Source organism: Hyla sarda, chromosome 5 (genome assembly GCF_029499605.1).
Source record: "Hyla sarda isolate aHylSar1 chromosome 5, aHylSar1.hap1, whole genome shotgun sequence".
Classification (NCBI taxonomy): Eukaryota; Metazoa; Chordata; class Amphibia; order Anura; family Hylidae; genus Hyla; species Hyla sarda.
The window spans coordinates 341,370,261-341,388,105 of record NC_079193.1 but is presented as its reverse complement, the minus strand read 5'-3'; the positions used below and the strand labels follow the sequence as shown (position 1 = coordinate 341,388,105).

General features: G+C 41.3%; 1 protein-coding gene and 1 long non-coding RNA gene across 11 annotated transcripts in view; one reads left to right on the top strand and one right to left on the bottom strand.

Moving 5' to 3' along the window:
• Positions 1-14,295, top strand: part of LOC130274337 (uncharacterized) — a 33,704-nt gene extending 19,409 nt beyond the window's left edge. For 2 of the 3 annotated variants that reach the window (XR_008844325.1, XR_008844326.1), the window contains exons 2-3: positions 8,812-8,938; positions 13,980-14,295. This is a non-coding gene — a long non-coding RNA (uncharacterized LOC130274337). Of the gene's footprint in view, positions 1-5,851; positions 5,919-8,811; positions 8,939-13,979 lie in introns of those variants that run through there. The other variant, XR_008844327.1, reaches the window with a different exon arrangement.
• ZFPM2 (zinc finger protein, FOG family member 2) overlaps positions 1-17,845 on the bottom strand; it is a 451,186-nt gene that overhangs the window by 261,013 nt on the left and 172,328 nt on the right. The window lies entirely within an intron of this gene.

The window sequence follows — 17,845 nt, the reverse complement described above, 5'->3', positions numbered from 1 at the left end:
TTTATATATATATCAACTGGCTCCGGAAAGTTAAACAGATTTGTAAATTACTTCTATTAAAAAATCTTAATCCTTTCAATAGTTATTAGCTTCTGAAGTTTTCTGTCTAACTGCTCAATGATGATGTCACATCCCGGGAGCTGTGCATGCTGGGAGAATATCCCCATAGGAACTGCACAGCTCCCGGGATGTGAGTCATCAGAGAGCAGTTAGACAGAAAACAACAATTCAACTTCAGAAGCTAATAACTATTGCAAGGATTAAGATTTTTTAATAGAAGTAATTTACAAATCTGTTTAACTTTCCGGAGCCAGTTGATACATATATATAAAAAAAAGTTTTGGCCTGGAATACCCCTTTAAGAAAGAGCTGCAAAGATCAGGAATTTTCAGCCTATTCTATCATATGAAAATAAAACACTATCATAAATAATACATAAGTAAATTAAAATGATTTAAAAAAAATACGCACATTTTAAACCGGATTTTATTTAATTTCTTTTCACTAATAATAAAACACACTTTTCTGTTTCCTTTGAGGCCAAATGTACGCACTATGTGCACATGGTAGGAGATGCATGAATACATTATTTCCTCAGTCCAGTCCTGACAATTATTAGATTTCTATAAACAAAGCATAAATAGTAAGTAACTAAAGAATTCCAATCGGGACACCATCTGCATGTAATCTGTCTCTTACCCAGTTGTTTCAGTGACTTTCGTTATAATTCAAGTACATATGGGCAGGATGATTATATTTACATGAAATTACCCTTAATATACAAGGTTTTAATATATAATGGATAAATGGATAATTGTAATTGTATAACATTTGTTAAATACCTGGTATAAACAATGGGGATGGAGTTGCAGCATCTGGTAAATATCAAATTAAATGGAGAACATAAAGAAAATCAACATGACTCTTATTCCTCTGATTCTAATAAATCAATTCCTTAGGTAGTTGTGTATGAGATTTACTGCACCCAGAAATTTTCGGTGTCACCTACAAATTGATTATTAGCCTCCCTATTATTTTGGTAAATGTGGATTTTCATTTTTTTGGCCCGGAATCACATTAGGCATTTTTGCGGCCAGATTATTTTTGCAAGTTCCGGCCTAACTGGGGTTGTGATGAGAAGGTGGTGTAGAGCTGAAGAGCTGTGCTGTGTGCTCTTAAAGTGGTACTCCACCCCAAAGGATAGAGAATGAGATGTCTGATCTGCTGGGACCCTCGCAATCTCTGTACAGCACCCGACTGTGGGTGGCGGGGATCGTTACATCACAGCCACACCCCTTGTGATGTCACATCTCGCCCCCTCATTGCAAGTCTATGGGAGGGGGCGCGGCAGCCGCCATGCTCCCTCCCACAGACTTGCATTGAGCGGGCATGGCGTGCCGTCATGAGGGGTGTGACCATTATGTCACAACCCCTGATGCCCGCTCCAAGCGTTTGGAACAAAATGTTCCGAACGCAGGGGCAGAAGAGTACCCCTTTAAATATCAAGTGTCTCATCCTTAATGCTCCCTTTACCCTATCCCAGCATGAGCTACAGCACATTAGCTGCAGCATTACCACCCTCCTCCCCCTCCCTCTCCTTTTCTACAGTCTTTAGTTACTGAGTTTTAAAAGCAATGTGTTGCCTAGATTTTTTTATTTTTGCTTATTAGAGCCAGATACCTAAACAATGGAATCTGTCCCATTCACATGAATGGTAAACACGTCTGGGCATGCTCTGTGACCTTTGTGATTATACCTTTTAGCCATTCTGTATTAGGAACGTTAATAGTGAACCTAATGGTTGACTCCCCAGTGGATATATTTTTTTGAACATGATAAAATTATTTAAAAAAAGAGCTGCTCCATGACTTGTAATTTTTTGACAATGGGGTCCATTCCCCTTTTTCAATCAATGTATCTTTCAGCTGTCATAAAAGTGCTAGGTAGCAGAGCTGGCCTAGACATATTCATCTGGGTACAGATTTGCCGGCTTGAATTGCTGTCACTGTCTCTTTATACTGTAAAAGGCAGACGGTTTATTTTTAAGTGCAACTTCCAAATCCTGTGGAGTTGAGATTCAGATCTCTGCACTGTCTCAGCATTCTGAAGTCAAATACACAGAACTAATGTAGCTCGTACTCTGATCTTCATCTTACAAGGTCAATGCCTGATCATACAAGGTCACTGTGTCATTCTAGTCCAAGTGGAAGGAAAATAAGCTACGAAATTCAATTTCCTAGCCATAAAATAATAATAATAATAATAATAATAATAATATATATATATATATATATATATATATATATATATATATATATAGAGAGAGAGAGAGAGAGAGAGGGGGGGAGAGGGAGGGGGAGAGGGGGAAAGGGGGAGAGAGGGAGGGGGAGAGAGGGAGGGGCGAGAGAGGGAGGGGGGGAGAGAGGGAGGGGGGGAGAGAGGGAGGGGGGGAGAGAGGGAGGGGGAGAGAGAGGGGGGGGAGAGAGGGGGGGAGAGAGAGGAGTGGAGAGAGAGGGGGAGAGAGGGGGAGAGAGAAACTCTTCCAAATGCCTTGGTAAATTCAAAGTACTAGTAGGGATGGAGATGAAGTGGTCCTGCAATGAGTGTTTCCCTACCACCATGTATAGTCATCATGATACACTTCAGTTTGGTTCCCCCATTGGGAAAGTGTATTAGTGCAATGGTATGTGTTGAAAAAAATAGCACTGGACTTGAACATTGTGGGGGAGAGTTATTAAAACGCGTCCAGAGGAAAAGTTGCTGAGTTGCCCATAGTAACCAATCAGATCACTTCTTTAATTTTGAACAAGGCCTCTGAAAAATGAAAGAAGTGATCTGATTGGTTGCTATGGGCAACTCAGCAACTGTTTCCTCTGGACAGGTTTTGATAAATCTCCCCCTATATGTATGAAGACTCATCCCACCATCTTCTCAATCTCAACCATAAACAGTTATTTGTATTTGTGTCCCATGTAAAGCTGTAAAAAATTAAATACACGTATTATGATAACTGCTCTGATGTCCCGCTATGAGCACCAGTCCCACTCCATGTATATTTTCATGTCAGCACACAAAAAGGAACCTCCCCCTCCCTCTATATCGGCACATTACTAGTGATGTACTTTACGATGCTGGTTGTGTGACCCGATTTTATAGATAATCCACCCCCCTCCTCTGTATCAGCCGTAATTGAGAAGAATTGTGGGAACAGTAAAGGGTGGGAAGCTATCTTTCTGTTTTAAAGGGGTACTCTGCTGCCCCAGGGTTGGGAACATTTTGTTCCGAATGCTTGAAGTTGGTGTCAGGGTCGAGATGTCACACCATGCCCCCTCAATGCAAGTCTATGGGAGGGGGCGTGGCAGTTACCACGCCCCCTCCCAAAGACTTGCATTGAGGGGGTGTGACATCGCAAGGGGCGTGGCCATGACGTCATGACCCCGCTGCTCGCACCCAGCGTTCTAAACATTCTAAAAATGCCAGGTGCCGCACAGAGATTGCGGGGGTCCCAGCTGCATCACCCCCGCGATTTGACATCTTATCCCCCCTGTTTGGCCAATCAAACAATACAGCGGACATGATGTATTTATAAGAGGAGCGCCCTTCATGAGGACCATTACATATATACAGTACGCAGCAGCTTATCAATGACACTGTAGAAAACCAGGGGATGGGACTGCTCTTTCAAAAAGGGCTAAGTTTCCTTTTTTTTTTTGCTTATTTATTCATGAACTACATTGGCTAGCCACCAGTTTAGTGCTTTTATAAGACTTTGTAATATTTCTACGGACACATTCTAAGCAATATTAGGAATAGTATTAATGTTCGATGTGTGCGATCATTATTTTGTGCAGTAATGCAAAGTTAGGCCAAGAGATCAAACCATTAATTAATTTCTAAAGAGGCAGAAACTGCTATAATGATAAAAATTCTGTAATGTAATCTTGTGACCCTGGACAGATCTTGGATTTATAGGAGTGAGGAGAGGTCAGGTTTTATTAGTAAAGTATTTTAATATTATGTTTAATAAAGTGTGTGTTTCACTTTTTTTCTCAATTTTTAATTTTTCTTAGGTAGTACTACTACTCCCAGCATGGAACAGACTGTTCCATGATGGGAGTAGTAGTATCTGTGCTAATAGACAGATCACCCCAGGTGTCACTCCTGACACCCGCTGCGATCGTCCTGTATATTGTATCGATGCGGGCGGCTTTCTCGCATCTAAATAGGACGATTGCATCGGGTGTCAGGAGTGAAACCCGCTGTGATCTGTCCTCAACTGCAGGTACTACTGCTCCCAACAAGGAGCACACTCTGCTCCATGCTGGGAGCTGTAGTACCTGCATTAATAGACAGATCGCAGTGAGTGTCACTTCTGACACCCGATGCAATTGTCCTGTATAATGTATAGATGTGGGCAGTCGGACACTCTTCTGTGGTCCCACTGTAGTATAAGTATATGCTGTATATATACATATTATTCATATTTCCCGCAGAGAGCTGTGAGTGCCTGGAACCATCTGGCCAATCACAGTTCTCAGCAGGAAATATGAATGAGTAATGTGAATTCTATTCACATCACTGGCCGACCGGAGTATAGTGTAGAGATGCGAGTGCAGAAGAAAGACGCTCCATCTCTGCAATAGAAAGGACAATCACATTGGGTGTCAGGAGTGACACCTGCTGTGATCTGTCTATTAGTACAGGTATTAGAAAAATAGTGACTGTACAGGGAACCTTAAAACGTAGATTTTATTATGCTAGTATAAACAGCAATAATGTGTCAAAAATCAAGAACAAATTGCAAAAAAATCAAAAAAATATTCAGATTAGGTCGCCAACAGATTGATGTCCTTCATTTATAGCAGTGCATCCATCTTAGGATACCAAAGGATGGTTGCTTCACTTATAGAATATGAAAGGCTCAGCACAAGTTCACACTTTAAGCATCACCACTTAGCTTGGGGATCCGTTACTGTTGCGTAATATCCAGATTCATCCCTGTAGAGATTTTATACAGTTGGCAAGACATCATTCTCACAGGGTACGCTGTAATAGTCCTACTGTAAATACATCAAGTATATATCTTCAAGTAACGTTTACTATAGATGATGATGTGTAGTTACAATTCACACTGGTATTGCATTTTCTATTAATTACTCATGTTAGGTAGTTCCGTACACGGATTCCAAGTGCAATCCACACTACCAATGCGTTGATGACCACAGCATATATTGCCGACACAGTGTACACTGATATAGCGGTTCCAATTATATGGTGATATTGTGTTATTTATCTTCACAACTTATAGAAGTAGTACACACTACCGAGATATTACCGCAATATACACTCAGGATATAGTTCACAGTCTGTGCTTAGCGTAGCATGTACTTGGAGCAAAATACAGACTGATATTTCATTTAAATAAGATGACCACAGCGTATATATGTCGAACATGATTTACACTGACATAGCGATTCCAATTCTAAGGTAATGTTATGTATTTTTGTTATTATTCACCCATTCAAGACGTAATTCACACTGCTGCTCTATCAGTGCTTTCATTGACCACAGTATATACTCAGAGATAAGTTCACTGATTGTGAATACTTCTACTCTTGAATTCAAATGTAAGATCAGTGTGAGTATATGCTATGCACAGAATGTGAACTTATCTTGGAGTATATACTGTAGTCAATGAAAGCACTGACAGAGCAACAGTGTGAATTACATCTTGAGTGGGTGAATGTGCTGCCATTAATAATTGAGGGGGTCAGAGACAAGACGAGTACAGGGACCTCAGTAATATGTATTGAGTTTCCCTAATTTACCAAAAATCCATAAATTTACAGAGGTCTTCTATCAGAAATCAAAGATACTTCAAATTGTAATTTGCGGAGGCAGATGGCCGGGACAATAATGTACGTATGTATTTAATGTAATTGTGAAGGATTATGTCATTGTAATTAATAATTTTGTTATACAGTTCCCGTAAACTGTTTTGTATAGGAAAACACCTGCTTTGTGCAAGAATTCAACAATCTCTATTTTATATTTTATATTATTATATATTACTATAGCTTTATTTCTTTTCTATCTCTTGGACCAAAAGTTGTTTGTCTTTTACTTTTCTCCATATTGTAACCGGGGCACATAAGTAGGAGACATGAATGAAAACTTGTAACTAGGTCAACATTATAAGACTATAGTCCTGTGCAGATGTCTGTATCATGGCTCCATAGAACTTTCAATGTAAAGAAGAATCTAATCAGGTAGAATTGAATGGGGATATACTTTACTGTTGGACAGTACTTGGTATGCTTATGGGTCCATAATACAGAGCCCAAAGGGCTCATACATTAATTCACTTTTTTTTGGTTTAGTATATTGTATCGGGTTGGTGCTAACAACAATATTTTTTGAAATGTTGAATAAATTGGCCCATTGAGACAAAAACAGTCTGTCCAGACATCAGGTGCCAAAGCAAATTTACCTACTGGGGCTTGAAACTAAGAAAAAATTGGACCCGGCAATATGGAGGCATCATAGCGGGTTCAATAACCTGGAGGATGTACAGCCAAAGAAACTTCATTAACCCGACACATCACCATTTCACAAAGATTCCCCACCATTTTTCTTGAATTATGTCATGCCCTACCAGTAAAACTATCTTTTCGAAATCTATGTAAAGGCGACATGGCTAGAACTGTTGCCTTGTAGTACTTGGGTATTAGGTTAGGTTTGAAGGGCATCTTCCTCAAATTTTAGATAGTATGTTATTTTCCCCCAACATTTTTGAGTTTGTTTCCTAGTTGGCTTCCCGTTCCTTTTTTCACATAAAACATGAGTTAGATTTAGATTGTGAGCCCCATTTGATATATCTACTACTGTATGTGAATTCATTAAGAATACAGCAATGTAGAATACATCATTGCTTTATAGGCAAGAGGATATAAATAAATACATAAATAAATGTCAATATCCAGTAGAAACGAGAAATTCAAAAGACAGCTTAAAATAATAAACTGCAACATTCATACTTAGAATCATTCATTGTACGATCTGAATCTATTCCATAAAAAAAAAAAAAAAAAAGATGGCACTATGTTTCCCGATAAAAGGCGGCACATTCTACTATCTCTGGCTTCTTACAAACTAACTTATCCCGAATACATTTCGTATGATTGTTGACTCGCGCAAGAGAAAAAATGCATGGAAGCAGTAAATAATAAATAGATTAAACTCCAAAAAGAAATCTCCTTCATTTCCTTTCCTCTTATATTCAAGTTACCAACTTCTATGGGGGAAAAAAAACTCATTCATCCCATGCAACTCGGAGATTCAGACTGATGAAACCCAACAAGGTCTGTGGACATGACACATCGATCTGATAGGACAAGAATCAGGAAAATCTCGGAAAACCTTTATAAAATATAATTCAGTTTTCCCTTCTGTCAGTGACATTTTTCATTTGAAAAGGGTTCAGACTCCGTCAAACAGTGACTCCTTATCTCTACCTGTGGATTTACAAGCGGCCTCTCTTTAAATGGATTAAGAACTACAAACTTTAGAGCAGATAGTCAACAGATACACAAATACTAAAGAAAATTTAAAGCATGGAATGTATGGCGAAATAAACAAGCTGTTGTGATAAAGTATCTCAGGGCTATGAAATCTGAGGATGCGGGATTTTTAGTCTAGTCTATTAAAAGTCAAGATATTTCGGAACAGTTCTGCCAGCAACCAGTTCTGGGCACAAATGGTGAGATTTCCATTCAATTTGACGGGTGACCCATTATTTCAGTGCATTACGGACAAAATATTCCAGAAATGGTACCTTACCAAGAATGATTAGTTTCAAGAACTGTACAAAGAACAAGGGAAGATCCTTTATGAGTAGAGAGAAGGCATTTTTTAAAGAGTACCTGTCACCAAATAAATAATTGTTTAAAATGTAATATAAAAAAAAAATGACCACTAGGTGGCTCTGTTCTGTTCCCTGCCACAATTAATACAGTGAGTTTGGTCTCCTCCCGGCCTGGCAGGAGTCAGGAAGTGCTTCTGACTGCACTGAGCTTGATTGACAGCTGCACAGAAAGTGAAAGCTCCACAGATTCTCACAGAAAGCCGCACAGGCTGACAGCTGAAGGACAGCCTCACTAAAATCTGCACAGACTGAAACATGCACAGAGCTTGAGGTCTTCTATTCATCACAATGCTGCAACAATGTGAGGGCAGAAGTTGTCCCCAGCAGGCTTCAGTAATGTCATGCCTGCTGAGAAACGCCCACTTTCTCCTGCTGGGAAATTGCAATATGCGAGCAAGAAGATAAGTAAGATACACAGCTTTTTAAAGTTCTGAATTTGTTTTTAAGGGCAGGAGGGGTGTTAGGAGTAGTTAGTGAACATAGCCTGAGGTAGTTGAGAACAGTTTACTTGGTGACAGGTACTTTTGAACAGGACAGGAAAGGGTTCTTTATAGTTAGAGCTGCGTCAGATCCTAGAAGTTAGTCATGTCAGATATAAGTCATGTCACAATAATAGACTGTACCAGCATGCCCGGACAGCAACCAGCTGTTGCAAAACTACGACTCATAGCATGCTGGGAGTTGTAGTTTTGCAACAGCTGGAGACACATTGGTTGGGATACACTGACCTAAGATAAGTAGCAATCATTTACAGTAACATAAAATAATACATGTACTTTTATTTAATTTACACCTGGTGTTTTCCGGCTGTTGGCAAACACCGCACAGATTAAAAGTTTGCTTTAAAAAAGTTTTTTTTTTCTTTTTCTTCATCTTTTTGGCCTTAGCACTGGGCTATAGAGCTGTTTTCTAGTCTCCTATGCCTCCAGCTACACCCTTTGGTGTGGAACCAGGATAGCAGAAATCTAGTCACTGGATTAAGTTAAAGTTGTTCAATTTACAGTTAAAATTCAGGTAAGTGTCCCTGTGCCCTAAGGGGATCAGTAGAAGTATTTAACAGTTATCAATGGGATTTCCCAGTTTGTTAATTTAGACTTCAAAAGCTACTCAGCAAATCGGGAAGCCAAGTTGAAATTTATAGAACCAAATAAAGTATTAGTGTATCAGTGTGGAACTGATATGGTTGCATGAGCCCCAATGACTGTTTCATAGACTTTTCATATACCTAAGAGCTTTGGCTTGATATGGCCTCTATATAAGTCTACACTGTACGTGTTATCAATGCCAAAAAATCTAAGAATCATAAATATTTCCATATATACAATAAATTATAAATGATCACAGAAATGTTTCAGGTGCAATATTTAAGTATGTAAGTGATAAGTAAGGCCAGGTAATCCCAAATAATTTCCAATAATGGAAATGTTGGTTTCATGATATGAAAGCTTCTTAAAGGGGTACTCCGGTGGAAAACTTTTTATTTTTTTTATTTAAATCAACTAGTGCCAGAAAGTTAACCAGATTTGTGAATTACTTCTATAAAAAAAAAAAATCTTAATCCTTCCAGTACTTATTAGCTGCTGAATACTACAGAGGAAATTATTTTCTTTTTGGAACACAGAGCTCTCTGCTGACATCTCTGTCCATTTTAAGAACTGTCCAGAGTAGGAGAAAATCCCCATAGCAAACATATGCTGCTCTGACAGTTCCTAAAATGTACAGAGATGTCAGGAGAGAGCACTGTGTTCCAAAAAGTAACATTGTACATTGTTGAGATTAAACTTGTGACTTCTATGTTTCAAACATAAAAAAAAAAATTATATATATATATATATATATATATATATATATATATATATATTGTGATGACTCTCTCTTGCAGACAGGTGAGGTTGCAGTATAGAGGCACGGAAACAGGACTTTTCAAATCAAAGTTCAGTGTTTTATTCATACTTGGCAAACAGCTAATAGTCTTTAAATGCAGAACAAAGGAAAAAGTAACAACAGTCCACCTGTATTCCTTAGGTGTTTGTTCACACCTGAGTCCATGCCATACGGCATCAAGCAAGTCTTTTCCAAGCCTGCAGGCAGTCTGGTCACCAGCTTCCAAACTATCAGGGAAGATCTTTCCACTCAGCTCTCTCTGGCAGTGTGAGCTGCAACTAGCAAATCCCCTCAGCTGGTGAAGCAGGCTGCCTTTAAGGCCAACAAAATGCGGCCTGAATTGTGGGGAATGGCCCCCACCCTACACTTGACCATTCCCAGTAAGAGCCGTCCCGATTGGCCTTCCAGCCATACTACGGCCACAGTGTCAGTCTGCATCGCAGCATAGACACTGAGTAAGTACCGGCTCTTACTTCACCAAAGTCAGGAGCCTTGGTGACACATATCGACCTTCCACTATTATCCCCTTCACCTTCTCACAATATCTGTGTGTGTGTGTGTGTGTGTGTGTGTGTGTGTGTGTGTGTGTGTATATATATATATATATATATATATATATATATATATATATATATATAGCAGTATCTTTTTTTTTATGTTTGAAACATAGAAGTCCCAACAATGAAATATAGAAATCTCAACAATGTAACTTTATGAATGACACTTGGAAAAAAAATATATAAGGGGAGATTTATCAAAACCTGTCCAGTGGAAAAGTTGCTGAGTTGCCCATAGCAACCAATCAGATGGATTCTTTCATTTTTGAAAAGGTCTCTGAAAACTGAAAGAAGTGATCTGATTGGTTGCTATGTGCAGGTTTTGCTATGGGCAGGCCAATCACCGGCGTGACATTGTTATAGCCAATGATTGGCTAAGCATGCCGTCACTTGAGCTTGTCCAGAAAGGCAGGGGCCACAGCGAGCCAAGGATGGGTAATGAAATGGGGACATGTTAAAATTTTTCATCATTCAGGGTCTGAATGATAATGAGGATGAGCAGGAAGAAAGTTCTGCTCTCCCTTCTCCCACTTCCCACCTTTGACGGCCGCATATATTGAAATTCTGTCTTTCACCTGACACAGAGCCGGGCGAGAACGCGCTAACCATTCTCGTGATTGGTTGGGGGTATGAACACTCAGACCCCAGATGATCAAAACTTTAGATATTTCACTATGACATATCAAAAGTTTTATTCAAATGACAGGTATGCTTTAAATGAATTAAGTCATAGCAAACCGTGTTACAAATGCTGCTTAACATGTAAAATAAACTAGAAGAAATACATTGCTGTCAGGGCCAGACATAGGTTATACAGTGCCCTGTAAAGTACCTTCTGTTGGCATCGCCCATACTGTATGTTTAGTATAACACACAAATAATTTTACCCTATAGTGTAAAAATAGCAATGCCTTGTTATCAATGTGATGTAAAACGGTGCCAAAAACAAAAATGCCATATACTGTACCTTACTAAATCTTTCCGGAGCAGGAGCAAATCCCCATAGCAAATCTCTCCTGCTCTGGACAGTTCCTGACACGGACTGAGGTGTCAGCAGAGAGCACTGTGGTCAGACTGGAAAGAACTACACAACTTCCTCTAGAGCATACAGCAGCTAATAAGTACTGGAAGGATTAAGATTCCTAAAGATTCCTAGAAGTAATTTACAAATCTGCATAACTTTCTGGCACCAGAAAATATGAAAATATTTATTTTTCTCCGGAGTACCTCTTTAACAAGTTACAAGATAGATCAGTGTTTCCCAATCAGCGTGCTTCCTGCTGTGGCAAAACTATAATTCCCAACATGCCCTGACAGCTGTTGGTTGTCTGGGCATGCTGGGAGTTGTAGTTTTGCCACAGCTGAAGGCACACAGGTTGGAATTTACCTTTTATGTAAGTCTTGGTTATATAGTTAATGTCAAACAATCTGCTATTACTTAAAGGGTAACTCTAATTAACCCCTTAAGGACGCAGCCAATATAATTTTTCCACCTCGCCTTCAAAAAATCATAACTCTTTTATATTTTCATCCACAGACTAGTATGAGGGCTTGTTTTTTGGGTGACCAGTTGTCCGTTGTAATGCCATCACTCACTTTACCATAAAATGTATGGCGCAACCAAAAAAATACTATTTGTGTGGTGAAATTAAAAAGAAAACCGCAATTTTGTTAATTTTGGAAGGTTTTGTTTTAACACCGTACAATTTACGGTAAAAATTACATGTGTTCTTTATTCTTTGGGTCAATATGATTAAAATGATACGCAAGATAACATACTTTTCTATTACTATTGTGCTTAAAAAAAACGCAAAATCCCCCTATTTTGAAGACCTATAACTTTTTAATTTTTCCGTATAAGCGGTGGTATGAGGGCTCATATTTTGCACTGTGATCTGTACTTTTTATTGATACCATATTTGCTTATATAGAACTTTTAATCCATTTTTTATAAATTTTTGGGGGAATACATTTTATAAAAAAAAGCATCTATTGTGGACTTTTTTTTATTTTTACGTTCACGCCGTTCACCGTACGGTATCATTATTTTATCATCATTTTATTTTAATAGTTCAGATATTTACGCATGCGGCGATACCAAATATGTATATAAAATATATTTTTTAAACTTTTTGGGGGTGAAATAGGGAAAATGGGACAATTTACCTTTTTATTCGGGGAGGGTGTTTTTCACATTTTTTTTTACTTTATTTTTTTTACTTTTTAATTTTTATTTTTACACTTTAATAGTCCCCATAGGGGAATATTTATAGCAATCACTTGATTGCTAATACTGTTCAGTGCTATGTATAGGACACCGCCCTGATCAGCATTATCGGTCATCTTCTGCTCTGGTCTGCGGGAAGGCAGATCAGAGCAGAAGACACCGGGAAGGCAGTGGAGCCAGGTGAGGTCTGCCGTGATGGATGATCGGATCGCCGCGGCAGTGCTGCGGGCGATCCGATGATCCATTTTAGTGACCGCGATGCTGCAGATGCCGTGATCTGTATTGATCACAGCATCTGAGGGGTTAATGGCGTACATCCGCGGGATCACGGATGTCCGCCATTACGGGCGGGTCCCTGGCTGCCAGGACCTCCCGCGCCTGATCCGGACATCGCTCCGATGCTTGCGGTTATGCTTAGGACGTAAATGTAAGTCCTGGTGCGCTAAGTACCACCTCACCAGGATGTACATTTACGTCCTCCATCGTTAAGGGGTTAAAATAAATTTTTGCTATTGCACTCCTTATGTTAATAAAAAATATTTTTAATATACTTTGTTTAAAAAAATTACGTTTTCTATGTTTTATTTGTGCTTAGAAAAGCTCAATTGCACATTTCCCCCCATCTTATACACAGATTTAGGACCGAGGTACAAACACAGAAAGTGCAGCCTGGAGTGCTGAGGGGGTGTGTCCAGCCTCATCCAATCATAGCTCCTCTCACACTTAACTGCCATATGCTGTTGGTTGGGCACACCCCCCTCAGCACTCCAAGCTGCACTTTCTGTGTTTGGACCTCGGTCCTAAGTCTGTCCATAAGATGGGGATAATGTGCTCTTGAGCTTTTTTAAGCACAAATAAAACATAGAAAACTTCATTTTTTTAAACCAAAGTATATTAGAAATCTTTTTTGTTTACCATAAGGAGTGCAATAGCAAAAATTCTTTTAATGAGAGTTACCATTTAAATGGGCACTGTCAAATTCAAAAACTTTTGGTATGTTGTTACTGTTGAAAATTGAAGACCTTTTGTGATATGGTTGTTTAAAATGTTTGGAATATTTAATTAAGAAAACGGCCCCTGACAAATCCCAACACTAGGGGTCCCCGTACTTACCGGGACACTAACCAGTTCTACAGCAGCATCAGGTTTGTCCATGAGTCATGGACAAGAGATGACTCATGGACAAGGCTGCATAAGCAGACACACCAATCACCTCCCACCACCACAAGGAGGGACACGCCCCCTTGCCCTGAGAAGATTTCTAACACTATGAGCTAATAAAAAGAGTTTTTTTTTAATAATAATAAATAAAGATTTTAGAGGCATAAAAGTAGATGTATATGGTCCAGATTAGTAACATATTCATGAATTATTATTTTTTTTGTAGGATTCGACAGGTTCGCTCTAAACATTACCAAGAGAACAAAAGATAGAGAAGGAGGAGGACTACCATCTACGACATACTTACACCATTTATAAAACAATAATTAAAAAAATCGGCACTTTACAAAAATACTTGTATCTCAAGATGGGAAAAAAATGTTTGCACAAACCAGATGAGAAGTATCGGGCGGACTAATTAATTAGTGGTCAGAGATAGCAGTGTTAGGACTGTGCTGCTTATCTTATTATGTTGATGTTGCATACTTTCGAGTCAGTGATTAATCAAAGACTTATGATAGCTTTAAAGCACAAAAAAAAAAAAAAAAGCAGTGACTCATTACACTACAAAGGAGCACTTCTAGAAAGATACCAGTTCACCTTAGTGGATGCTGTGACCTTATAGATTATAGACATCCCCTTGAAGATCACAAAGACTATTTAAAATGTGCTCATAATTGATGTTTGGAGCATATGTTTATTAAACTGCGCTTGGCGTTTATTTGGAGTTTGGAGACACATGCCATACCTGCAAATGCAGTTTTAGTACTATTATAGAGAATAACAAGTAGAAAATTACAAGCATAAACATAGGCCCCTTACAGACTTCTGTTGTGCCTTGTCATCCGTTTAATGTCCGTTAATCCAGACAGGGCACAACGAGCAACAACGGGTCCCCACGCTCCCATATACTATAATTGGGTCCATCGGGCACCATTGTTTTTTGACAGGAATAGCGGCAGAAAATGAAGTTGCATGATGTATTTTTTCTCCTGCTATTCTCTCCGGGTTTCCCGGCGGACGTCGCACTGCCGTGTCACAACAGCAGTGTGAAAGAAGCCATACCATGCTATGAACCAGAAATTGAGAGCACATGTGTGTTTGGCCAAACCAAGAGCATATGCTCCCAAAACACATCAAGGGGGAGATTTCAGAAAAAGAGAAGTACTATACAGATGTTATGTAGATTGACCTTTAAAGAGTTTGCCCACAAATCCATGTAAAAATGTTACACCATTTATGTAACCAAATTGACCTTGATAATGTAGCCCAATGAAATACACTGTTTATTTGACTTCCAGTCTAGTTATTGAAGCTACACCATTTGCTTACCTTCCATTAATGTCAATGGGAGATATGCAAATTACATAACACAGCCAACTTGGATTCTTTTTGTGCCCAACCATCTCTGCAGGCTGCAAAGAGGTTGCCGATGACTGGGCATGGCAATTTTTGATTCCTGCGTGAACCCCTTTGAGGTACCCAATGATATATGTAAGAAAACAGAAAAAACAAAGGGCGCACTAGTGCCGTCATCTTAGCGGTGTAAGGTTTGTGGGAAAAGATAATAGTATGCTTTCCTGGGGGTGTTGTGCTGGAAGCATGACACCGTGAAGAGCCTATCGGGGTCTCTTTGCAGAAGCAGCCGGCATCAAACTATGGCCCGGGACCAGAAGATTATGAAGACAGCACAGTTGCAGGAAAAGAAGATGTTAGGATCTGTTTCTCCCTGTGATTAGTCAACTCCAGCTGTGTTGATTAGCAGACAGATTTAATGCATATGTATGCATGTGGATGTTTTCTTACATGTAGAGAAACAGCTCCGCAGAAGAAAATCATACCCCAAAATAGATTGCAGCCCTTTTATATGGCAACATTCTAAGTGTGAGCTGATTGGCTAAGGAACCCTGTTTTACCAATTTTACCAACTTTATTACCAATCACAGGGTTCCTTTTACACTTTCTTTATTATCATAGAAAGAGCTTGTTATCCAACAAAAGCCTCATTATTTGCCAAGGTCATTTGGATAGTTTTCGAGCATCACTGGGCACTGGCCAGAACTAAGACAATGGTAAATAGAAACTAGATGAAACCAGCCAACACCATCTAAAGTTAGATATATGTCACGATTCGGCTTCCAGGTAGTGGATCCTCTGTGTCAGCGAGGGATTGGCGTGGACCGTGCTAGTGGACCGGTTCTAAGAGGCTACTGGTTTTCACCAGAGCCCGCCGCAAAGCGGGATGGTCTTGCTGCGGCAGTAGCAACCAGGTCGTATCCACTAGCAACGGCTCTACCTCGCTGACTGCTGAGAAGGCGTGGGACAGAAGGACTAGGCAGAGGCAAGGTCAGACGTAGCAGAAGGTCGGGGGCAGGCGGCAAGGTTCGTAGTCAGGATGGGTAGCAGAAGTTCAGGTACACAGGCTTTGGACACACTAAACGCTTTCACTGGCACAAGGCAACAAGATCCGGCAAGGGAGTGCATGGGAGGAGGTCAGATAAAGGCAGGGAGCAGATGGGAGCCAATTAAGCTAATTGGGCCAGGCACCAATCATTGGTGCGCTGGCCCTTTAAGTCGCAGAGAGCTGGCGCGCGCGCGCCCTAGAGAGCGGAGCCGCGCGCGCCAGCACATGACAGCAGGGGACCGGGACGGGTAAGTGACCTGGGATGCGATTCGCGAGCGGGCGCGTCCCGCTGTGCGAATCGCATCCCCGACGGCCATGACAGTGCAGCGCTCCCGGTCAGCGGGACTGACCGGGGCGCTGCGGGGAGAGAGACGCCGTGAGCGCTCCGGGGAGGAGCGGGGACCCGGAGCGCTAGGCGTAACAGTACCCCCCCCCTTAGGTCTCCCCTTTTCTTTGACCGGTAACTGCCTCCCCTGGGATGAGGACACCGGGAAAGAATGGAGGGTTTCCTCAACGGCAGGCAGTACAGCAGGAGTGGGAATGGGGAGGGAGGGCAGAGGGCGAAGCCTGGCACGGGGCAGTGTGACACCAGGACGGGGGCCATGAGGAGGCACAGAGGTTTGCCTGACGGGACTGGGAGGGGGGGAGAGGCACTTCCTATGGCAGGCAGAGTCCCAGTTCTTTATCTCCCCGGTGGTCCAATCAAGGGTGGGGGAATGAAGCCGGAGCCATGGCAGACCGAGGAGGACCTCAGAGGTACAGTTGGGGAGAATGAAGAACTCAATCCTTTCGTGGTGGGGTCCGATAGACATCAGGAGGGGTTCTGTGCGGTAACGCACGGTGCAGTCCAATCTGGCTCCGTTGACCGCGGAAATGTAGAGCGGTTTGACGAGACGGGTCACCGGGATGCTGAATTTATTAACAAAGGACTCCAAAATAAAATTCCCGGAGGCACCAGAGTCCAAGCAGGCCACGGCTGAGAGGGAGGAGTTGGCTGTAGGAGAAATCCGCACGGGCACCGTGAGACGTGGAGAAGAAGACTTAGAACCAAGAGATGCCACACCCACGTGAGCTGGGTGCGTGCGTGCGTTTCCCAGGCGTGGAGGACGGATAGGGCAATCCACCAAGAAATGCTCGGTACTGGCACAGTACAGACAGAGATTTTCTTCTCTACGGCGATTCCTCTCTTCCTGGGTCAGGCGAGACCGATCCACTTGCATGGCCTCCTCGGCGGGAGGCCCAGGCGTAGACTGCAAAGGATGCTGTGGGAGAGGTGCCCAGAGATCTAAGTCTTTTTCCTGGCGGAGCTCTTGGTGTCGCTCAGAAAAACGCATGTCAATGCGGGTAGCCAAATGGATGAGTTCTTGGAGGTTGGCAGGAATCTCTCGTGCGGCCAGCACATCCTTGATGCGACTGGATAGGCCTTTTTTAAAGGTCGCGCAGAGAGCCTCGTTATTCCAGGATAGTTCAGAAGCAAGAGTACGGAATTGTATGGCGTACTCGCCAACGGAAGAATTACCCTGGACCAGGTTCAGCAAGGCAGTCTCAGCAGAAGAGGCTCGGGCAGGTTCCTCAAAGACACTTCGGACTTCAGCGAAGAAGGACTGGACTGTGGCTGTGGCAGGATCATTGCGGTCCCAGAGCGGTGTGGCCCAAGACAAGGCCTTTCCTGAAAGAAGGCTTACTAC